The 26,013-nt window shown below is 36.6% G+C and overlaps 1 protein-coding gene across 2 annotated transcripts in view; it reads left to right on the top strand.

Annotated features, from left to right (window-relative positions):
- The window catches only part of ATP10B (ATPase phospholipid transporting 10B (putative)), a 258,806-nt gene that overhangs the window by 45,730 nt on the left and 187,063 nt on the right, over window positions 1–26,013 (top strand). Inside the window, exon 1 of one of the 2 annotated variants that reach the window (XM_019740736.3) lies at window positions 6,907–7,197. The exons of the other annotated variant lie outside the window; for it this stretch is intronic. The gene's annotated coding sequence lies outside the window, so the exon portion shown is untranslated. Of the gene's footprint in view, window positions 1–6,906; window positions 7,198–26,013 lie in introns of those variants that run through there. 2 annotated transcript variants of the gene reach the window in all.

Here is a 26,013-nt window from a genome sequence, read left to right as displayed (position 1 = left end):
ACAACACCAGCACTATAGTTAGACAAGTGAGTTCTCCTAGTTGGCTCCTGTTATAACTACCAGTTATTAATTGACTTTACCTCCAGTGTACCCAGATATTAACAGATGGGTTTAGTTAACTGTGAATAGCCACCATTTGTAAGTTCTGTAGATACGTGTATATCCAGTGTTATATATAATTCATAAAATCCTGGAGTACGCAGAGATATTTGTGTGACTGGTATAAAGTTGGAGGTTTTTTCCCCAAACTGCTGCCTCCCAGAGCAATTAGTTTTCTGGGAACCTCTAGTTAATTTGCTGTGTAAGCAGAGAGAAAGAACTTGGGAGTCTAATAGCTGTCAGGGAGTTTGACATTTTCTGAAAGTCCTTCCCTAAATTTGATCAATGACACACTTAAATATGCTTACAAAAATGTATGGTTTCCCTTTTGCCAATTATACATAAAGACAGACCTTTTGATCCTGTTTAGCATAAATCACCAACGTCGAATCTATAGTGTGTGATGACCCAGTGAAAGGAGCCCTGGGCTAAGATGTCCCTTACTTTCCCTTCTTTGTGCTTGTGCTATTAAGGCGGCCTTCTAACCGATTGCTCTGGCTCCAGTATTGTCCCTTGAGAGTTCATTCTAACTAACATTAAATGTTATTTTCCAAACTGACAGCAGCCCCCAAGTCATCATCCCAATTAGAAACCCCCCATAAGCTTCTTGCTGCCTCTAGGATTAATACTGATAGTAGTAATAACAATAATAATTATGAGAGTCACCACTTACTGGATTTACTCTATGCGAGACACTATGTGATGTACTATACATACATTTTCTCATTTATTTTCATAGTAACGCTCCAAAATTTTATGGTGTAGACACTGAGGCTGAAAGAGGTGAGGTAATTTATCCACCATCACGTAGCTAGCACGTGACAGAACCAGGATCCAAACCCACCTCTGTCTGACGGAAGTTGATACCCTTATTAACTGTGATACTATTCTGACTCTTCTTCCTCTTAAACGCAGGTTCCTTGGCTAGTCTTTCATAAAATGTCAACCCTTCGTTTGTGTTCCTAGATCTCTTAATACTCTAACACACACCCTCTGCTCTAGCTCAGTTTTTTTTTCAATTGTCCTTAAAAGTCATATTCCATCTTTTAATTCTTCAGTTTTTCTCATTTCTCCCAACTTTCCTACTTTTGCTCTTCCTTTTCACCTATATTATGTATTATACCCATTCTCTGCGTCCTCACTCAGTCATTCAATGAACCGGTTGTTATTATTAAGCACCTGCTGATTGGTTATCATCCTCATCTTCCATAAACTCACAACAAGTGAGAGCATCAACTACGGGGCTGGGGGCCCTATTCCATAATAGAAATAGCTCAAAAACAGGCCCCCCATTCCAGTGCCGAGTGCTCAAAAAGGTATTGGGAAAGAATCAAAGTCCTAATCTCTTTTTAAAGCTCATCTCATATCTTCAGTGGTGAATAATCTTATTTCTTTCAGGCAAATTATAAAATCCTTGAGCATAAAACAAAGCCCTTTGTTTTTGGTATTACTCTCACTCATAGCTTAGATATAGGTGGATAGTAACATCTGGCATGTTTTCACCTAATAACCACATATGTGTGAGATATGTTTTATGTTCTACACACTTTTTCCAAAGGATTTCTTTGTGGCATGTGTGTATTCAATAATATGAATATCTATATCTGTAAGTATATTTCCAAATGTACAGGAGATTATTGTGCTAAAGTATAAAGAACGCTGGAATAGGGACCAGGAATTTAAGACTAAGACGAAGAGCTGCTAACAGATGTGTGCCACTTGATAATATCCTCTCTGAGGATAGAAGTGATGATTTCTGCTGTATTGTCTTTATAGAATTATTATGCTAAACCAATTAGCAAGTGACCTGAAAGGCTTTATAACTATATCCTTTACCAGTGATTCTCAAAGTGTGGTTCAAGGAACCCTGGGGTGGAGGGGCTCCCCTTATCGGAGTTCAACTAGAGAAACAAACCCAGTAGGAGATACATATTAAGACATTTATTGCAAGGACCTGGCTTTCATGATTATAGGGCTAGTGAGGCAAGTGTAACACTCTGCTTCCATGGCCTGTCCACTGATTGAATCAGGCCCATCCAGATTATCTAGCATAATCGCTCCTATTTGAAACCCATTGATTATGGACTCTGATCACACCTACAAAATTCCTTCACAGCAACACCTAGATTAGTGCACAATTGAATAACTGGGGACTGGAGCCTAGCCAAGTTGGCACATAAAAACTAACCATCACAATCCCCAAACTCTTTCCCAGGATCTACAAATCCTCCTTTTTCCAACTATGCATAAAACTGGATTTTTCTTCATAAATTTCAAACAAAACAATGGTACAACAGAGAGAGTAAATTTGAGAAACCAGCTGTCTTCTACTAATCCAAATACTGAAGAGCTTTAGAAAAATTCTCACTGATTTTTTCTTTTGAAAACTACAGTTATTTTTCATAAAAATATGTTACATATTAACATGTAATGAATATATTCTTTTTATTAAAGAAATGAATAATTATTTTAAAATATTCTAGTTCTAAGTCTCTAATACAGTACATATAGGTGGATATAACACACATAAACATAAACCCGTTAGGATCCTAAATAATTGTCAAAAGTGTAAAGAAACCCTGATTCCAAAAGGATTAAGAACCAGTATTCTATACAAGTGTAATGATCATTTAACCTGACCTTTATCAATATAAGAAACACCTCAGTAGCTATCTTTATTAGGCCTAAATCATTGCAAACGTCTTCCGTTGCACAGCATAAAATATAAACTTGGCCTTACTTTATGAATATCAAAGCTATCTAATCTGTTCCTCCTTATGCGCTCTCTGATTTAAACAAATTATTATTCAAAGAATCGTAAGCTCCTTTTGTAACCTCCTAATGACTTGACCCGGCGCTATAAAATACCTGTTTGAATTTTGTCTATAAGTACTTTCAACATCAGTATTCAGTATTTTATTCTGAAACTTATTTTCTGCAGATCTCAGTGAGTTATCCCTGCCAAGTTTCCTTACATGATGGTCAAAATATTTCTGCCAGGGATATTTTTATTCATGTTTTATATATCAAAAGTTAGTAAGCTAAAAAAAGGTGGGTAGGAAGGGAATTGTGGTGACTTTATATCCCAGTTCGTAGTCGTTGAATTATTCTTCCCTATTCAGTCACCTTTTGGTTAACCAGAAAAATTGGAGGAAAGAAAGTGACGGAAAAGTCAAAACTATGATGAAAACAAAAATGGCCGAAAGATGGTACAGCATTGATTTGATGAAAATTAATCTAGGCAAGACTACATATCATATTACAAAACAGATTATCATTATACAGTGTCACCCTAAAGAGTATAGTCAAAGGAGTATAAGTATAACCTAAGACCCAAGTTGCAAACTGAGATTGCTACAGGGACCAGGCAGGTAACGTAACCTGCTGAAACAGTCCGGATGGGGAGTGGAGAGACTAGTGCTCTATCCAAAGCGAGTGGCCATTATTCAGCAGAAGCCAATTCTTGACTTGTAGGAATGTGTACCTGTGGTTATCGGTTCTTTGGCTTGTTCCACAAAAAAAGGATTATTATCAGAAGTATCCCAATGTTTAATGCTGCCAACTAATCTAAAATTTAAGTCTGGGCAGGCCACGCCAAATATTTCTGCAGATTGTCACCACTGTGCAACATCTGGTTTAGGAACACTACATATCACATAGATTACTTGATGACAAAGGTTTTCATCCACTAAGGTATTCTCTGGTCGCTATTTTTCAACTGAGCCTGTCCCTGCCCCTTCAATACCATTTAGTAGAAAGGTTCCTCACCATTATTTTGTTTTCAAAAATTACTTCAGAAATCAAATTAATTAGTGGAGGCCCAGACTAAGACTTCACACTCCCTCAAATTGCCCATCTTCAAAAGTTTGCTCAACTTTTATGTGAAGAAAGAGCCAAGCTGAGGTTGGGGAAGGGTAGACAAAACTCCCCAAACTCACCTTGTTTACTCCATGAATTAGTCCTACAATTATCCTAACTCATCACCTTGGAAGTTCAGGAAACATCTAAGGCAAGGTTTCTCAAGCTTAGCACTATTGACATTTGGGGTCAGATAATTCTTAGTGGTGAGAGGATGTCCTGTGCAATGTAGGATGTTTAGCAGCATCCCGAGACTCTACCCACTAGATACCAGTAGCACCCCCAACCCAGTCTGACAATCAAAGATGTCTCCAGATATTGCCAAAAGCACCAGTGTGTGTGTGTGTGTGTGTGTGTGTGTGTGTGTGTGTGTGTGTGTGTGTGTGTTGGGGTTGGTGTGGGGGGGAACTCATCCTTTGTTGCGAACCATTGATCTAGGAGTACTCATGCATACCCCCTGGGGGGTCTCTCACCTCTTCTGGAGCTGCTTACACTGTTTTCTTCCTAAGACAAGTGTGGTAAATGAAATGTATCCCAGCATCTTTCCAGAGATGTTTGGTGCCCTGGGCAACTGTACATCCCTTGCCTCAGTGAAGGAGCTAGTTTTATGGCTAGTCTCTCGTGTTTTTATTTGTTCAATACTTCTTCCAACTCTTGCTCATCAATCTTATGCCAGTATTTGCATCTGGTTAACCAGCTAAAGGGCTTCAAGTTACTGTCCACTGCAAGTACATAAGACATTATTTTGCCTGTTTAGTGAAGTTTCATCTAGACCCTGCCTTTCTCATGACTAAATTTAAGACAAATAAGCATTGACTTATCCAAATCACCATAAGAATATTTTCCCCCACAACCTCTTCTGTTATATTTCAGCTCATTTGAAGAATTTTATGACCCTGTATTTTTTCTTTTTATGGGAACAATTATGTCAATCTGTTAAGGTTATAGGAGAATTAAACGAGTCAGATTATGTGGAGTGCTTAACAGTGCTTGGCATCAAGTAAGTTCAATAATAGTTATAACAATTACCAGCAGGAATATTTACACAGCTTATCATAAATAATTGGTCTGAAGCTTATAAAGTTCATCCTGGTAGTATGGTACTGGTGGTGGGAGATGGGGGCAAAAGCTTTGCCAACAAGTTCTTCTTTAATTGGCAAGTTTGGGCAGCAAGAATATTAAAGGCTAAACCTGACAAACTGTCTGAAAGTCATGTACGAAAAGCATGATGCAGTCATGAAATAGAAATGCATATAAAATGCTCAGTTCACTTAAGTATAAGAAAGTTGACTACTGGAAAGGGGAAATATGTAAACTTCTGTGACGTATGATCTTCTAACATGATTTATTAGGGAATTCCAGCAGTCAGACAAAAGAAACATGACCTCTCTAACAAAAACTGAACATAGTATTTCTTATCTATTATTTGCTATCAGGGTTTGAATTAGCCAGACAGTGGCATTAAATCCAACTTCATGATACACATAACTTGCCACGTGCCTGTTAGTATTTAAAATGTCTGAGCAGCTTGGAAAATGGACCTATGTTTTGAGGACTCCATATCCATTGATCAGCATGGCAGCCCAAGAGATATTCTAGACCCTCTTGTCCCTAAATTGGGTGTGCCTCTCTCTTTGTTGCGGAAGCAGTGAGGGAAAAAGCACGGGCCTTAGCAGTGAAGAAATGTGGTTTGTGGTCCCATCTCTGCCACCAACTTCCTGTGTGGACTTATGTCGCCCTTAACTTTTTTGAGCTTCCGTGTCCTCACCCATGGCACAAGGAAGCTGTGCAAAACGACCTCTACCTTCGGGCACTACCATTCTCTGGTTAACCAAATCTGTGAGTCTAGGTCGTGTGTGTGCCAAGAAAGCATGGGACTCTGAGAAAAGGGAGGAAATGGAGCAAGCACTTGCACAGCACTCTTCTCTTTAGCAAATGGAGAAACGTGAAATGCCGAGTCCCTTTTTAAAAAATCCTAGACAGGCTGAAGTGTTAGGCAAACTTCATGTTCTTAAAAATTCCGAGCTCCTATCTTGCAGTTACAGATTTAAGGTGTGGGTGTTTTATCTTTTCTAAAATATGTTCTATGTCTATGTTTCTTCTTAGCAATCTAACAGGATTCAACAGTACTCATAAGGTCACAATTACCCAAGCAACCAACCAAGATCCTATGGAAAGATTTTCATGCATTTGGATATTATATTCAGTTCTTTTTACCTCATTTTATTCCCAAGCTTGGGAATAGCCCCCTTTTGTTACCCTCAAAAGAGGCTTGTTCCTTGTTCTATCTTCTCTTTTATTTACGGAACCACCAATAATTATCCATTAATAGGACAACTGGCTCATGACATTTTCCTCAATTAACGGAGTTGTAGGCAACTCAGTAAAAGATTATACATGAAAATTTCCTTTTAGGGTGTGAATTGAAGCTCTCAATAAGCCCATAAATCATTCGGATTTTCTGTAAGTTTGAAGCATTCCCATAATCTGTACGTATAATACATTGGTCCCACGTTCCTTATTTTGTATAATCGAAGAGTAATCAGTGAGGACTATGACCACGGCAAAATGAGACTTCTAAATCATGGCGGGCTAATTCATCACCAGCATGCCTACCAAAGTCACTGCGGAGAGTCTGTTCTTTCTTTCTTAAGTGCCCTTGCAATCCAACAACTGAATTGTATTCCAGGCCCCCAAGGAGACCTACAAGGTTATAATTGTCTCACACTTAATTGCATGGCTCGCCAAAGGCAAATGGACAAAGTCATTTTTGTACCATGTGTAGAGAAGAAAATCACTTATGAATTTTGATATCGCCAGCTCATTGAGTCACAGAAAGTAGAAATTTCTGCAAGAACCCTGTCTAACAGTGATCATGCTGTGCACACACACAGCCAAGCCGAGAACACTGCCTTCACTGTGTGGGACTGGGGCTCACACTCACAGTCATGCTATTCTTCTCTTTCTCTCGTAGCCCAAATGAGGCAGCTTATTTTTCCCTTTTCCTTTCCTGGTCACAGTTATTTCTTTCCAAGCCATCTTTTTCTCTGAGTTTCCAAGGAGTGTTAGCTTAAAGCCTTGCCTTGACACCATCAGATATAATCAGAGAAATGAAAAATGCCATGGGAAAGAGAAATGATATTTTAGCCAAGCTGTACAAGAGAAATAGTGCCACTTCCAAGCCCTGTTTCCCGTAGCTTCTAATGGAGCCCGCTCAGGAGGGACGTCAGCTTTGCTGGGGTAAGTAAAAGCCACCTAGCCCCGCCATATAATGGGGACGGGATCATCTCCAATGGTCACTGTTTTAATCAGGCCCAGGATATAACTACTTTCTTTATACCACATTTGAAATTTCATTTGGCTTGCTGGGCGTGAGATCCACATTCCTTTTGCAGCAGAATGTTGTTGTTGTCTTCTTTCATTTGATTTCATTAGGATAAGCTGATGACAAATGCTACTTCCCTATGCAATAGAGCTTACAGCCCAAATGTATCTGAATACGTTTTATGACAAATAATATATCCCACATTCATCCAGTGTAGCCTGAGGGAGCAGGTAGAATTAGTAACTTGCTCTCAAAGCAGAAAGAAACTCAAGCTTTGACGAAGAGAGTGAGATCACGATACGGTTTCCCAATTTCGCCTCTAAACTGAAGCTGGCACATTGTAGTAGTTGCCAACTATAGGTGGGATGTTTGGTTTTCCTTTGAGTTCAATGGAGAAAACTGATGTTTAAATAAAAATATGTTTATTTCCTGAGTATCAACTACTCGCTCCAGAAAAAGCCCTGTTCATGCAGATAGGTCCCTGTTGAGCACCTTTATTACCATCCTACTGTGGCACGTTGTTAAAGCTGGGGCAAAACACCTCTAACCACAAGGTGAAAAGTTATTTTTTTTTTTTATTCCCTTAGCAGCTAGTTGTTTAGCCTGCAAGAGTTCATGTACCTGGTGGAACTCATTTGCCCTTGGAATTTGCTGTATAATTTTGGTTCAGGTAACCAGAGGGGAATTGGAAATTCTGGGGAGGGACTTGACCTCCCATAGTCGGTCTGGCACCCTGCTCCTTTCTTGTTCTGCAGTCCTTTCTCTGTTTCCAGATCTTGCAAGCGTACAGTCAAGAGTGCTAGGAGTGTTGTTCCATTAACAGATGCACTGTTCCATGAGGCCATTAATCAGGCAAATCACAGATGTTGTTTTCTTCTGAGATATTACTATAATTACTCCTAATAACACCTACTGAATTTGTCATTTCATTGCCATTGATGACTTTTTAAAAATATATCAGATCATTTATTTCTTAAATTCTATCTATATGGATTTAAGTTGTATGTGTGCCTTGGAGGGTTCAGAATCTGTGTTCCAGTTGTCCCCATGTATTCCCCGAAGAATGTAGCAGGGTAGCCTCACATATGGATAGAGGAGAAGGCTCTTGAAAGACTCAAGGTTGAAACCCACATGCTGAGTTTGCAATCAAACGATAGTCTCCTTATGCTAAAAGATGGGAGTTACTGTTTTGAGGCATATGGTGCTAATAAATCCATTTGAAGGAATCTGCTGTTCTCAAAGGCAGAGCTTGGAAGGGAGCTTCGTGTAGCTGCCTGATGCACAGAGGGTGAAACGGACCCAGAGAAATGAAGTATGAGTTCCTGAGAAAACAACGACCAGAATCCAAGGCTCATGGCTATCAATCCAGGGTTGGTTCTTCTATTACACTCATTCGCCAAATGGCCCATGCCATATCAACAGGGAATCAAAATCCCCTTGACTCAAGAGTAAACTAAAACAGGTTGGATTTCTGAGACTAGTTCTGTCCACTTTCCCACTCTCCTAAAACTAAAAATTTGGCCAGACCTTCTTAAATCCTGGTTTAAACCCAGGGAGCTCTGTCTTCATTGCCGATTAAATATCACTAATTTCTTCTTTTTCAGTGACGTTGTTTTGAAATTTTCTTAACAATTAAAGCATCTGGAGCCCTTTTTCCTCATCTTTTAGTTCTCTGTGAAATACATGTTTATTAAGAGATTGAGTAAGGGGGTAGTAACAATAGCAGCAGTGTGGCTTCATAGAAAAAAAAAAGACATTGGGATTGAACTTGAATTTGAATCCCTGTTTTACTTCTTAGTAATTGTGTAACATTAGACAAGTTACTTAGCTTCTCAGATCCTCACATTGAGAACATGTGTGTAATCACCTAGTACAATGCAATGACTGCCTTACAGAAGCCTTAATAATTATTTGCTATTACTATTAGTTGGATGGAACCAGATGGGAGAGAATGTTAACTGGCATGGCATTTTTTGAATGTTCTATAATGTCTTGATGTCTAGAGGGAAAAAAGAGAGTCTCATTTTCTGCTTTTGCTATGACTGCTCACTGGTGGCTGCTGCCAAGGCAGGGAACCTTCCAGGTGGTTAGTAACCTGCAAACAAACCGTGATATTTTGGGAGGAAGTACTTATATCTCTCTAGCCGAGGTTGTTGCATCAACCTTTGTGTGGTGTCGTATTCATTTGAACTCACCCAGTTCAACCAGAAACAATGCAAAAGCATACATTGAGTGTTTCTTTGCCTCATTTGCCTGGTTACATAAAAATCCAAGGTCCCTGCAATCACTAGCAAGCCTGATGGTGAAGTTTTCATACACATGACACCATATGTTCTCTACCTTCTCCTCCCCCAGCACCACCCAGAGCAGCAGCTCTCGAAATGTGGTTCCTGGGCCAGTCACATCAGCATTACTCAGGAACTTGTCAGAACTGCAAATTCTAGGGCCCCACTCCCAACACGCTGAGGCAGGAACTCAGAAAGACCCAAAAATATGTGTTTCACAAACCTCCAGATGGTTCTGATGCTTACCGGAGTTAGAGAACCATGAGCTGGAGAGTCCGCCTAGATGTTTTATGTACTGCAGTGTTACCCCTCAGGGTAAGTGGCAGGACAGTGCTCAAAATGATCTGAGCATAGGATAAGGCCACGTAGGTGACCCTGATGTGGCATCAAATAGCTGAATCACACAGTGAAAGTTTTCCCTCCCTTCTTTTAATCCTTAAGTTTCAGTTTGATGTTAGTGGGGCTTTAAGACCTCTCTAACTATTGCTAATCTTTTTCCAAAAAAAAGAGAGCAGGATGCAAATTCAGTGTCTTTAGGGAACAGCAAAGTCTAGCTAGACTTGAGTGATATTTTGATTTCTTTGCATTTACTTTTTACAAATATCTTCGATTTATGGCACATGATTTTCTTTTAGACTTAAGTAGTAATAAAAAGTTTCCTTTATAAATGTTTACATAGTCAATTTAAAGAAAAGTTTAAGAAAATGGTAATAGGTATGTGGCTACGGCAAAAACCAGTGATGCGGGGTGAGTGCTCTCAGAGAAACGTGACACACGAGAGAGAGTCTAGTGACTCCAGTGTTTTCATTCCGTCTGTGCCATTCATTAGCCTTACTCCTTTTCTTAGCCTCAATTTCCTTATTTCTCAAATAAGAGTGATGATACCAACATCATAGAAATAGTATGAGAACTTACGTATGAAAAATGCGTGCTGCAATCCTCAGTATGGTAGGTACTTGCTATGTTCTTATTTCTGAAGCTTTACGTGGAAGCCAGATTGCCGTGTAGCCTTCTGAGTACCATTATTGTCTGAGTTTCAGAATCCTCAGTTGTAAGACAGCAATAAAGAAAACTAAATGATCTCAAAGGGTGCTTCTAGCTCTTCTTAACTAACACGTGTTTATACACATATATTGTGTGTATAATACACATATACCACATATATAATAAATTATGTACTCTCCATCTTTATTTAACCATGGTGTAGGTATAAGAAGCTGTATTTCCTAGACATAAACCTTGAGTGTTTGAGAATAATGTTGAAAGTGGATGAGCTCTGTTGGAAAATAAAAAGTCAAGTCATGAGGAATGTGCGAGCTGATGTACATTTCAGAACTCAAAGGTAATTTCATTGTATTTTATTATCATCAGTCAAACTTAAAGCAATGCTGAGACTAGAAAATAGACTGTCATGGAGGTTTCTGAGGACAATGGTTTCCATGAGTTGGTGTAAATATATTCAGAGAGACTTGTTTCTACTTAATAACCTGCCTTTTTCCTTCTGAATTGCTGATGTGTTCGCTTACAGCATTTGAAAAGCAGCTTGTCCTTTGCTGTCAAGTGAACTTGATAGAATAATAGAAGATTCAGAAAAATTCAATCAGATCTTGTTGCTTCTCAAGGGAATTTCTTGACTACTTATTCTATTTAAGGAGAAAAAGAGAAGACGTTTTTTCTTCGGTCTTGTACAAAACATTGACCAAGTTTAAACAGCTCAGGTTCTAGTTAGTGGGTGCCATGTTGAGTTTTCCCTTCTCAGCATTCGAGGGCAGTCCTGCTGGACTTTGGGGGCCCTTTTGTAGATGAAAGCGATACCTAAGGGGTTACCACAAGATTGCACTATTCTGAAATCAGAGGTGGTAACCATCGACTTCTTTATTGCTCCTAGCATTTTTGTCAATCAGGAGACTTAAAATCAAGATAAAAAAATGGTGAACTCAGTGTCTCTTAATCGGATATAAAATAGCTTGCACTGTCCTTTACATAACCATTAAAGCATCCCAGAAACTCAATACTCTCAAATATTGGTGATTCTGATGAAACACCCTAGTGATGGTATTCGACTCAATACAGCTGTCACTTAATTGAAAATTACTGTGTAAGGTGCAGGGCGTGTGCCTGAAGTCAGATGGACAAGGGCTCGAATTACTATCTGTCTCTTGAGGCTCCAGTCTCCTTATCTATAAACTGAGGATAAGATGTTTCTACTTCACAAGATTGTTCTGAGAATTAATCGAGGGATAACGTTGGAAATAACCAGGACAGCTCATAGCCACTGGGTATCCGCTGCCTAAAATGTGCCATTGCAATGGCTAGGCGCCTCAGTAAATCTCTGAGGTAGGTACTATTAGCTCCAGGTTATGAATGTGGGAACACCCGAGAGGGAACTTAATTAACTTGCCAAACATTATGTGGTCTGGCTCCAGATGCCTCTTCTTTTAAAGCTTAAAAGCACTTCTCAGCATTTCATATGACTTGAACCATATGAAATTACAGATAGTTGGCCATTTTCACCTACGTAAATAGCAATTTCATGTGGTTCTACCTAACAAGTACTGAATATGGGTTAATAGTAGCTATGATTGCTACTGCTAATAATAGTAGCAATAACAATGTTTATCTTTGAATCTCCTCAATATAAGTAATGCAGGTGGCATGATAAAGACGACTAGCTTGACAATCAGGAATTGAGTGTCCCAGTTTCCTCATTTTAACATAATGGGGTTGGCTTTTGTCAGCTCTAATAGTCAATAGCAGAGCTTTGAAAACTATAGAGAAGGACCAGCTTTCTGTCCAATTCATCTTGGACCAATAACTAGTTCTACCATGAATAACTAGTACATAGTTCATGTCATATACAAGGCAAGTTTTCTGATCACGTGCTTGGATATCATAGTAGGGTCAAACCAATGTGCCAGTTTTTAAACACATAGTCTCAATTTCTGTATTTTACTTGAAAACCAGTAAAAAACAGTTCATGCACTGGCACTGATTCATGAACTGTATTTTGAGTCGCTTTGGAACTCTATGATATAAATAAGTAAATTCTTAAAAGAAAGTGTGTGTGTGCACATGTGTGTGCAAGCACATGTGCACGTGTGTGCATGTCCTTCCCTTTAAAAATGTATTCTTTGGAGATTAGAAATGAATATCATGAAAAAGTAAGGAATTTTACATAGAAGGTCACTGATGTGTGATATCAACAATATTACACAGGGAATTTGAATAAGATAGAGAAAAGAAATTATTGTGCACCAGATTCTGTTCGTACATTTATTTTTTAAATTGTTATTTTTTTTTATTTAAACCATAACTAACTGCCTTCCATGTTGTCATGTTTTAAACACTAGAGAAATAGAGATTAATGGGACATGGCCCCTATCCTCCAGAAACTCACAGTCAAACCAAAGATGCCAGCATATAAGCACAAATTTATAGAATAGCAGATAATGCTCTGAAGGAAGAAGTATTTAATTTGGTTTAGGTATCAGAAGGGGCTTCACCCCTGAGGTATAATTTCTTATATTTTGTTGGTTAGAATGGTCTTTCTTTATTTAAAAAACATTATTCATGTATAATTTACACAACACAATAGACTAATCTTGAGTATACAGCTTGATGAATTATAACAAAGTGAACACGCCCGTGTAGTCACTTGGTCAAGAAATCATGACTGGAATAAAAAAAAAAAATAGAAAGTTACCAGCTTTCCAGAAGATCCTGATGTACCCCTTCCCAACCATGACCCTCTCCCTCTTCCCAAATGTAACCACAATCCTAATTACTAACACCAACGATTAAATTTGCCTGTTTTTAAAATCTTATATGAATGGAATCACATGACTATGTTCCCTTGTGTCTGGCTTTTTTGTTCAATGTGATCTCAACATTCGTGGTTCCCAAACTGTGTGCCGAAGCATTCCAGGGCACTACAGGATATTTAAAATTTTTAAAGAAATATAATAATATTCAATATCCTTCGGACACTGAACAAAGTAAGAGTTGTAGTAGTTCAGTTTCAACATTAGATTGCAACATTAGATTCCTTTTCATGTTGTTATAGCTTTGTACACATTCAACAATCACTGTGATAAAAGCAAGTACATGCAAAAATCAATGTGGAATAAAAAAAAATGAGGGTCATAGTGTCCAATCTGATCTCACTTGATCTTGGTGTATGGTCCTTTTAATGTGCTTTAGAATTTACTTTGCTAATATGTTTTGAAGATTTTTGCATCAATGTTTATTAAGGATATGGGCCTGTAATTTTCTTTGTTTGTAGTGCCCTTGCCTGGTTTGGGATCAGGGTAATATTGGCTTCTTAAAATGAGTTTGAGAGTGTTCCCTTCTCTTCTATTTTTTGGAAGGTTTTGAGAAGGATTGGTATTAATTCTTGTTTAAACTTTTGGCTGCTACAGTGAAGCCATCTGGTGCTGGATTTTGGTTGGTAGGTTTTTTTATTGCTGATTCAATTTCCTTACTCATACTCAGTTTGTTTTAGATTTTCTATTTCTTCATGATTCCATCTTTGTAGGTTGACGTTTTCAGAAATTTATCCATTTCTTCTTGGTTGTCCAATTTGTTGGCATGTAATTATTCATGGTAGTTTTTTACCATTTGTATTCATGTGGCTTCAGTTGCAATGTCTTCTCTTTCATTTTTAATTTTATTTGACTCCTCTCACTTTTTTCATAAGAGTACCTAAAGGTATGTCTATTTTATTTATCTTTTCAGAAAACCAGCTCTTATTTTCATCTGTTCAATTTCTGTTTCATTTTTCACTACTCTGATATTTATTTATTTCTTTGGCTAGTTACTTGAGGTATAAAGTTGTTTACTTGAAATTTTTCTTTTTTCGTAGTGTGTTTATCACTATACTATGAGGTCACTATGAACTGACCTCTTCGAACTGTTTTTGCAGCATCCCATAAATTCTCATATGTTGTATTTCCATTTTCATTTTTCTGAATCTATTTTTGATTCCTCTTGATTTCTTTTTTGACCCGTTTTTGTTGTTTAGAGGCATGTTATTTAATTTCCACATATTTGTGATTTTTCCAGTTTTCTTCTTTTAATTGATTTCTAATTTCATGCCATTGTGGTCAGAAAAGATGCTTAATATGATTTCAGTCTTCTTAAACTTATTCAGATTTGTTTTGTGGCCCTAATACATGATGTATCCTGGAGAATGTTCCACATGCACTTGAGAAGAATTGTATTCTGCTGCTGTCAGACAGAATGTTCTGTACGTGTCTGCTAAATCCATCTGCTCTAATGTGTGGTTTAAGGACAATGTTTTTTGATTGACTTTTCTATCTGGATAATCTATCCACTGTTGAATGTGGGGTATTGAAATCCTCTGCTATTATTGTATTGCTATGTTTCCTTTAGGTCTGTTAATATTTACATTACATATTTAGGTGCACCTGTGTTGGGTGCATAAATAGAGATGGTGCCCAAAAAATGTATGCTAATTTTAAAAAGGAAAAGACTGTATTAAAATTGTAATACTCAATATATATTGATAACAAAAGATGAATACAAGTCATGTTTAACTTCTGTAATTACACATTGCTACCGTAATTCAATTCAATTTTGAAAAGTAATGCATAGGTAATAGCTTTTAAAATGTGTATACATTTTTTTGGCACCTCCAGTATTTACAAATGTTATATACTGTTCTTGGATTGACCCCTTTATAGTTTTTTAATGACCCTCTTTGTCACTTAATAGGCTTTAGATGAAAGTCTATTTTGTTTGATAGAAGTATGGATATTCCTGCTTCCTTTTGGTTTCCATTTTCATTCAATATCTTTTTCTATTTCTTCACTTTCAATCTTTGTATAGCCTTAAAACTGAAGTGAGTCTCTTGTAGGCAGCAGATAGATGGGTCTTATTTTTTCATCTATTTAACCACTCTGTCTTTTGATTGGAGAATTTAGCCCACTTAAATTTAAAGTAGTTATTGATAAGTAGAGACTTACTATTGCCATTTTGCTCATTGTTTCTGGTGTTTTTGTAATTCCTTTGTTCCTTTCTTCTTTGTCTCCTTCGTGACTTGGATGATTTTCTTTAACTGTGCTTAAATTTCTTTCTCTTTCTCTTGTGTATCAACTATAAATTTTGCTTCCTGGATATTATGAGGGTTACTGAAAATATCTTATATTAGAACAGTCTGTTTTAAACTGATAACAACTTAACTAAAGCTCTACAATTTTACTCTTCCCCCATGTTATATGTTTTTGATATCACAGTTTACATCTTTTGTGTATCCATTAACAAAATTTTGCATATCCATTAACAAATTATTGTAGTTATAGTTGTTTTTTAATATTTTTGTCTTTCAACCTTTGGCTTTTATAGCTAGATGTTTTGGGGGCCCATCCTCAGGTGGGAATCTTAAAAGTTGGGATGCTAGATATGGAATCTAAGCCCTTCAGTCCTCAGGGAGAAGCTGAGAGTTCAGACTTCCCTCCCAATTGTTTGGTGCTATGTCAGGGGTCAGGTTTATGTCAAGAATGTGTGTCAGTCATTCCTACCCATTTTGATGTAGGTGATAGGGGTATTTTCTCTTTTGCCTGATGTATAGGAATTATTCAACTAGTTTCTAGATTTCTTTCAGAGGAAACTACTCTATGTGTAGCTGTAGATTTGGTGTGTTCATGAGAGAAGGTGAGCAATGCTCTGCTGGCCTCATAAAATAAATTGGGAACTATTTCTTATTTTTCTATTTTTGGGAGCAATTTTTATAAGATCAGTGTTATTTATTCCTTACATATGCAAAGAAATCACCAGTGAAGCCATATGGTCCCTGAATTTTCACATTAAAATGTTTTAAATAATGAATTCAATTGCTTTAATAAATATAGGGCTATTCAGATTTTCTGTTTCTTTTTAGATCATTTGGTAGGTTTTATTTTTATAGGACTGTGTCCACCTGAATTTTTAATTTCATTGATACAAAGTTGCTCATAATGTCTTCCAATGGATTTCTTTTTGTCAGATCAATCTTTACTCCTCTAAAGCCCTTCATGTTATTGGTTATTTGTGTCTCTTTTTTTTTTTTTTTTTTTTTTGATTAGCCTTTTCAAGGGAGTTATCAGTGTTGTTAGTTTATTCTAAGTGGCAGCTTTGGGATTTAAAAAATTCTATCTACCTATTTTTCTTATTATTTCACTAATTTTTTTCCATTACCATTGTTTGGGTTTCATTTGCTTTTCTTTCCCACCTTAGCTCCTTGAGAAAGATACTTAGATAATTGATTTTTAGCCTTTTTTCTTTTCTAGTATATACACTCAAGGCCATAATTTCTCTCTAAGTATGGCTTTAGCTGTATTCCAAAAAATTTAATATGCTATATTCATTATCATTCGGTTCAAAATATTTTCTAAACTTCCATTATGATTTCTTCTTTGGCCCACAGGTTACATAGTAGTGTGTTGCTTAGTTTTCAGATTTGGGGAAATGTTTTCTGCATATCTTTCTGTTAATTTCTAACTTATATCCATTATAGTCTGAGAACATACTCACCATGAATACAATTGTTGAAATTTGTTGAAACTTGCTTTATGGCCAGTGTAGGGAAACTTGCTTTATGGCCACTGTAGGGATATTCAATATTTTGATAAAATATTCCCTATGCACTTGAAATCCTATACAAGACTAAGAGTATATGATCAACTGCTCCATTCATAAATTAACTGAATTCTTTCCACTTTATCATGGTTATATTATTTATTTGAAACACAGTTGGGTTCTTTTTTTTTTTCAATTTGTTTAAGTTTTAAGTTGTCCTCCTTCCCATCTTGTTAATTTAATTTTAGTTTTGAATATGTAAAACATTAACATACTTCTAAAAATCAAAACTGTACAAAAGGGTATAATCATAAAAGTGGCGCTGCCTCCTGTATTTCTTCTGCCTCATTCTACTTACCCCATGTAGGTAACCAACATTATTGTTTCCTGACTTATTTTTCCTGTTGTTTTTTTTAAAGACAAGTGTATGTATATTTGTTCTCTTTTTGGTTTTGATTTTGGTTTTTCCTTTTTCTTTTTTTTTTCTTTTTATTAGTTTCAGGTGTACGAAACAATGCAAAAGCTAGACATTTCACCCCTCACAAAGTGATAACCCCCTCCCCCAATCTGTTGCCCCTCTGACATCATGTATATCTATTACAATTCCATTGACTCTATTCCCTAAGCTTTACTCCATATCCTGTGACTATGTATATATTGAATTATAGTTGACATACAATATGTACATATGTTCTCTTATTTTTCTCTTCTTTGTCTTACACAAGGTGGCATGTAATCTTTTCTGCAATTTTCCCTTTTCATTTAACAGTATCTTCCAGAGATGACTCCACATCAGTTACAGATCTTCCTCCTTCTTTGTGTAAAACTCCATTGAATATATGGGCCATAGTTTATTCAATCAATTTATGGTTAGACATTTAACTAGTTTCTCAAAAATAACACTGCATTAAGTAGCTTTGTGCATATGTATTTTAATGCTGCTGAGGATGTATCTTCAGGATCAATTCCTAGAAGTGGGATTGCTAGGTATGTGTGGTTTATTAGCTTGTGCCAAATTGCTCTGTAAGGATTTTGCATTCCTACCATTTTGCATGCCTACCAACAATGTATGAGAGTGCCTGTTGTTCCACAGCCATGGGAACAAAGTTCATTGTGAAGCTTTTGGATTTTTGCCAATCTGATGAGTGAGATGTAGAATTTCAGTGAGTTTTATTTTGCATTATCTTAATATGAGTGAAGTTGAATATGCATTCATACGTTCAATCGTGTTTATATCTTTTGGTAAATTGCCACTTCATGTCTTTTATCCATGTTTCTATAGGATTATTAATATTTTTTTCTTCAACTGTTAAAGGTTTTTTTTTTCGTATATTAAGGACATTGGCCCTTTTTCTGTGATATACACTGCAAACACTTTCTCTTTGTCGTTTGTATTTTTTACGTTGTTTGTGATGATTTTACCACATATAGTCTATTTATCAGTCCTTTATCACATCTGGAAATTGTTCTTTTTAAAATTAAAGTATATATTTAGAGTATCCTCTTTAGGAGAGTCTGGCTTAAATTCCAATTCTTAGTGCACTGATCATATGGACATGAATATTCAATCTTCATTTTCTTGTAAACATTTATCCCTTTGTCTTAATTTATTATGTGTATCTATGTGTGTGTACATAAACACATGTATACACACACATACATATATATCACATCTGGAAATTTTAACCACAGTTAAAAACATTTCCCTAAATGCAGGTTATAAAGGAATTCACCCATATTTTCTTCTATTACTGCTAAAGGTTTTTATATTTGTGTTTCTGACCCATTTAGTTCCTTTTTTTATAGGACATGAAGAATGGATTTTTTTTTTTCCATTTATTAAAAAGCGATTATCCAGTTGTCCCAATATCATCTATTAAAAAGATTATATTTTCCCCAGTGATTCGAGATGCCACCTGTACAATATACTATATTTCTATAGATTTCTATGCCCTTGGTCATTCTATCTCATCATGAGCCAATACTACATTGTTTTAATTGTAGATGCTTTATAGTATTAATAGCCAGAGAATTAGAACCCCATTCCCCAAATATAGCTCTTCCTAGTCACTCTTTTCCTATCTTTTCTTGTATTTTTCTTTTTTCCTTTATTAGATTTTGTGAGGTATAATTGACAAACAAAATTATAGTATATTTGAAATATAATGATGACATGATGAGTTGATATGCATATATATTTTTCATATAAACTTTGGTCTCACTATATCTAGTTTGATAATACAACTTGTAAATATTTTCATTAGGTAACGTTAAATTTATAAGTTAACAGTGAAAAATGAGTTCTTGATTATGTCGAGGCATCCTAAACAAGAAAAAGGGTTATCTTTCAACTTGCTTAGATATACTCTGTGTCTTTCAGGATTATTTCTACTTTTCTTCATATACATTTTTATCACTTCTGGTTATGTTTGTTCCTAAATATTTTGTCTTTTCATTGCTATTATAAATAACATTTCCTCATTTATTATATCTTCCAACTGCTTATTATTTGCGTATATGAGAGCTACTGAGTTTGTCATATTTTCATTTTGAAATACGGTTTTCAACATCATAAAATTCCTTGGACTCATTTTATGCTTTTGGCTTGAATTCTACTTTGTCTGGTATAAGGATTTCAATTCCGGCTTTCTTACTGTTTTCATTTGCCTAGGGCATTGCTTTATTTTTAAACGTTCAGGATCACTGAAATGTAGATATGTCTCATATATAACATACAGTTTAGGTTTTCATTAATGGATCTACTTGAGAATCATTTTATTTTAATAGATGAGTTAAGCTCATTCATGTTTATTGATATGACAATTAGGTTTGGTATAACTCCATTATCTTATGTTGTAATTTCTGTGATCATATTTACCACGCCTCTTTCTGTATTTGATGTGTCTTCTTTGCTTTTTTTTCCTTTTACTATTTGTGAAGTTGTGTGCTTCTGCCATAGTGTTGAGCTTTATATTAATAGTATCTTTGATTCCCTTTTGTCTTACTTAAACTTTTACTCTCTCAAAACTTTCAATGGCTCCCCATCTTACAATAAAATCCAATATCCTTACTATGGCCCGCGAAGGCTTCCACAATCTGTATTCTACTATTTCTCTGAAGTTTTTTTCCTAAGACTCTCCACTTACTCACTGAACTCCAGCAACATGACTCTCTTGGTGTTCTTCAAACATATTCCCATCTCAGGACTTTTGCAGTTGGGTTTTTTCTATCTTAATACCTTCTGACAAATGTTTATTCACTCCTTTACTTCATTCAGGTCAGGGCTTAACTTTTGTCTCATCTTCAAAAGAGTCCCTGAGCTCCATATTTTAAAAAAATCAACACTACATCAATCTCTGGCCCCTAGTCTATATTGTTTCTCTTCAAATCATGTGCCACCACTTGCTGTTGTTAATACAAGTCACAGGTTGATTATGAAAGCCAAAGAAAATATTTGAATGGTCCCTTCAACTAAAGAACATCATCTTTTCCATGGTTTTTTTGGCGTCATTAAAATGCTGTCCAGCTAAAATTCTAAAACTTGAAAATGTGGGTCGAGTATACTGAGGATCTCAGATAGAGAACAGAACTGGAAAAGTATTTGGCATTGAAGATGCAAATGGCCCACCCTGCCTGACAGCCAGATGACAGCCCTGCCTGTTGAAGTTTTTTTTTAGGCTATTTCCACATCACAATTTGGAAGTTTCGTCCATATCTGACTTTGATGGTATATGTAGGCCTGTATTCTTACATTCCCTGTGCCATTTTAATAGTATCAAGAATAAGGGTCCATTCTGAACCCATGAGTAAAACTGTACAATGTGAAAACCCCTAGAATGGAAGTCTAGCACCAGCTGTCCATTGCAGTTTTCCAACTTCATGCTACATAAAGCAGAGAATAGAGGCATCATTGAATCAATGAGGTATAGCATAGTAACCTGGGGCTTCAGATTTGGTGCCAGATGAGAAGGCAGTTGGAATGGGCTTCTAAGTACCAGCATAATCTTGTAATTCTGGCAAAAGTTTGTGAGTGAGAGATAGCCCAATCCCAAATGGTAAGTGCAATCTGTGGTTACATTGTACAACCCTGATGTGGAAGAATTTAGTTCTGATAACTTTGCTCAAACTTCTGTGAGGTAATAAATACCTTTATAAATAGTAATGGTTATAGCATCCTGATAAGTTAATGATATAAGTACAGGAATATCTGCAGGGTAAGGATGGGATGGAGAATGGATAGTGAGGATATTATTCTAAAAATGGTTCTCTGGGGCTAAGGGATAAACCAGATGGTACTATCTTTGAAAAATGGGAGAAAACAGATTATAGCTATTTACATTTCTGCTCTGAAGGCAATGCCTACATTTTCTCTAGGATGGCTAAGGACTGTTAACTTGAGTAGAGAGAACTACCACCAAATGATATTTTAATGGCCAGCATAAAACATTTGTTACTTTTGCTGTGATTTCACTGAGAAAAAAAAACAACAACAACATATCTTGGTAAAGAAACCTTGATCATATTTTAGGAGTTCTGTTGGGTCTTTCTCATGAAATAAAATAGTAATAACATTTTAGGAAGAGAAACACGAACATGGATTTCCCTTTCAGAAACTATTCAGTTCAACAAATGTTTAACAAGCTCTTGCTGTGTTCATGGCACTGTGTTAGGTGTCAAAGGGAAATAAAGAGGAATAAAATACATCCATTGACCTCAAAGCATGAATGGTTTTGCGAAGGATATTTTAACAGCTAAATCTTCTGTATTGTATGATAAGAGATAGCAACAATGTATAAATGACCCACATTTATAGTAACTGATTTTTTTATTCCTGCTTTAAAAGAACTCCAGTTGAAAAGAGAAAAATCCCATAAATCCCATACAACTTTTTCTTAAACCAACCAAACAACTTGCAGCATTTGACAAATGTAATCAGTAGTGATGAGAAAACATTATGGACTGACTGATGAGATGGAAAGAGTTTTGATTGCCTGAGGATGTGATAAGACAGTGAATCCATATGCCTTAGAAGCCAAACAATGATTTCTTTCCAAAGGGTTGTCACACTAAAAAACTCTTTAAGAATAGTGAGGCATTAAAGAAAAACATCTTCAGCTTAAACAAGGGACTATTTGATCACCAGGAGAAGAATCTATTGCATAACCTCATCGTTCAGGGGAAAGCTACAAGCAGAAATGGCACTATGGAATATAAGGAAAGGAGGAAATGATGGACAGAGATGGGATAATAAGGAAGGATCCTTGGAGGAGATGGCTTTGAATCTCTGCCTAGAAGGATGTGGATGGGATGAGTTCATGGAAAAAATGATTGAGTGAAAGGAACCAGAGTGAGCAAACATATGAAGACTTATATTTGTTAGAAATCTTGGGGGCGGGGGAGAGGGAGGATAATTTGTCTGCTGTGTTGGTAAAAGCTGAGGAAGCAAAGATAGTTTGCAACTAGTTCACAGAGGGTGTTCATTTGAATGTTATTCAGTAAGCAATAAAGAAAATGTAGGATATGAAAAATAATGCAATGAGATCAGGGTTTAGAAAGGTAACTCTGGAACAGCAGTGTACAGGACAAGTGGAATACGTGTGACAGTCCAGGCCAGAGAGTAGAAACACAAGAACTCTTATCTCATTTTGTCGTCTACAAATAACTAGCATATTATTGAGCACATGGCAGGCATTCCACAAATATTTTATTCACACAGCACTTGGTTATGGCATGTCTATCACATATAAACATCTGTGGAGGCTAGAGAAATGGAGAAATGTTCCATTATTCCCAAGAAATTTAAAATTTTTGTTGATTATTCATGAATTTAGAAGGTTTTAAGGGTCATTCAAGGTTCAGTTGTCCAACTGTTTTAAAATGGTTTGCATTCCACTCTCAAGGGTATTATAATAGTTCAGATGAAACTTCAAGAACAAGGCATAAAAAAGATTGTAAATTGCATGAAACAGTCAAACAAACTTGGCTCTCTACATGGTTCAACATCTCCATATTGTTCTTACTGATTTATTTCCACTGAAATTGAAATGTTAACTAGGAAACCAGAAATGAAAAATATCAGATCTGACGGCAGGGGAGCGATCAGAAAGCTTATGAAGGACCTGTTTTTTGAGTATAGTTCCAACGTGTGAAGAAAAATCCCTACCTAGAAGCCAAATACCCTGAGTGCAACTTGCTTTTCAGACATTTTTCAAAAGGACAAGTAGAGTACGTGTGACAGTCCAGACCAGAAAGTAGATGCACGAGAACTCTAGTGTAGGCAGTAGCTGTGCGACAGACCAGGATTGGAAATCAGGAAGATGAAAGACTTTTTGGTTGAAAATGACGTAGTAATATTTATCTTCACAGTGCTGTGTATGCCCCAAGCTTGCCTTTATCCTTAACCCCTGAGGGAAGAAACTGAATTCAAGCCAGTGGGCCAGGATCCAAATGTAGCACATAAGCTTATTCTTGATGCAAGTAGGAGGTCCCAGAGAGCAGGATGTTCTATAAAACCTTGGGCAGCAGAGAGAGATGACCATATGTTCTTCCTGCCATTTCTGCTTGTCATTTTCCACTCCCCTTCCCCCTGCAGGTGACTGATAAGCAAAAGCTTAACTTTCCTTCCAACGAAAAACCACCACAAGCTATACATCTCAGCTCGTTCTTCACCAAGCACAGTCTGTTCCTGAGCCAATGTTTGGAATTTGAAGTGATAACTTAACCCAATAATTTCACTCTACTCTCTCTCTCTCTTAAATTAATTTTTTGCTGCATCTTAATCTAAGGTATAAGAAATAGGGCTCTCATAGAATGAAAAAAACAATCTTGCTGAGGAATTCTCTCTCATTCAGCTCTACAACATCTGTTTTGGATATTCTCCCACTGAGCATGTGTTCAGAGGACCTTCTCACCTCATATTAACCTAATATTAACTTTGTAAGCTGTATCTCAGCTGTCACTTTTTTTGAGGAAACTCTTGATTTTCAGTTTCTAGGGAACACGCCAAATCTTATAAGGGTCTTAAAAGTGACGGTGTTGAATGAGACAGCCACAAATTTCTGGTAACTAATTTTATGATAACTAATGAAGTTTGGGCTAGAAGACATGTGTAAAAATATTCTAAAATATGCCACAAGGAATGTGACCAAAGAGTTTCTCTGTTTGCTGAGAACTTATGTGTGAGCATCCAAAGCATGTTGTAACTGAGAAGATGCATTGTCATTTGAGCCCCCTGATTAAGATTTTATTCCATTAAATTTGAAGCATGACTCATCCTGTTGACACAGCTCTCTATTTTTGTCCATTTCATGCATTTCTATTTCTACCAATAGTATCTTTAAAAGAACGTGGCCCTGAAAAGACAACATCCTTTTGTACAGATTCATTAAATGTATCTTTTAAAACTAACATTAATTTGTTTCTGCCACATCCAATCCAAGACTGAACTTAACCACCCTGGACAGCTAGTCCATTATAACAGCATGATGCCTGTTACAATAGATAAGAATCTACTGTTGCTCCTTGAAAAGATGAAAGTGAAGAAGTGTCATCCCAGAGAAAAGAATGCTTCTCCCTCTCTCCTGGGGCAATTGTTTTCCTGAAATCATACTGCTGGCATTGAAAAGTCTACCTCTCACACATAGGCTTTTAGAAGCATTCTTGGTGTGGTCACCATTTTAATGTCTAGTTGTCCATCTGAAGACCTTGGTTGTATGACTATTTCCAAGTACTAGGTAGAACTACGACTGCCAGTAAACCGCAGGGTGTTCATAGCTCTATATCAAACTTTTTCCATAGGGTTGCGGTTACCCTCCAAAATATTTTAATTGTACTTTAACTATTTTACATGAAAACATTTGGAAATTTGTTTTTAAAGTCATTTTTTTCAATTTCAAACACATCTTCTCACTGCCAAAATTTAAATGATACAAAATCACACAAAGTGAGACTATAGTTCTGTTTATGTTTTCATTTCTTGGTGAAAATTCTCCATCTCTTTGTCAATTGTTCGATTTCCTCCAGTAGATTCTTTAATATATTTATCATAGTTGTTTTAAAGTCTTTATCTTCTAATTCTAACATCTGAACTGCTTCTATTGACTACTTTGTCTCTTGATTATGAATCACCTTTTCCTGCTTCTTTGCCTGTCTTATGATTTTTTGGTTGTTTGCTGGACATATGTATAAAAAAAACATAGAATGAAATAAATATTAGCTTATTAAAAAGAGCTTTTCAGGTGGCTAACATGGGAAGTTGAGTCAATCTAATCACCTAATGTATAATTAAGCTGATCTGGGACTTGTAGCTTTCGTCAGATTCAGTTCACAATTGACCTCCACAGATTTGAGGGCAAGATCAGAGCTTTGTCTTCATCAAGGCTTGAGATTTCATTACTAATGAGTCTTGAAATTCCTCTATACTTTACAGTAAATGGCCTACTGTCCAGATTGTGGGAGATCTCTCTCTCCTTTATGAAGCAGTCATCAGCTTTTTAGTTTTCTGTGCCTTGTAACATCTCCCCACTATACTATCCTGCCACCAGCTTTCAGAAGACTGATGCCTTCAAATGAGATGGATGCCTTACATTTGATGAAGGTCCATGCTCCTTAGAGGAGTGCTCTATCATATCTCCTGGCCTACCACAGATTTTGGCACTCCGACCCTGGGCACTTGGTAAAGATGCTATGGAAAAGAGTTGGCAAGTGAGCGCGTTCTTGCTATGGTTTGGATTTGCTCAGGATTCTCATTTGTCATGCCAGCCCACTCCTGGCCATGAAAACATTGTTACATATTAGGATTATCTTTCATTACCCTCCTCTATGGCAGGTTTTTGCCTTCTGCCATGTATTCAGGGATGAAAGAAGTTGTGG

Source organism: Rhinolophus sinicus, chromosome 5 (assembly GCF_057876585.1).
Source record: "Rhinolophus sinicus isolate RSI-liver-muscle chromosome 5, RSI-T2T, whole genome shotgun sequence".
Lineage (NCBI taxonomy): Eukaryota > Metazoa > Chordata > Mammalia > Chiroptera > Rhinolophidae > Rhinolophus > Rhinolophus sinicus.
Note: the sequence above shows the minus strand (reverse complement) of the source record. Positions and strands in the feature narration are given on the sequence as shown.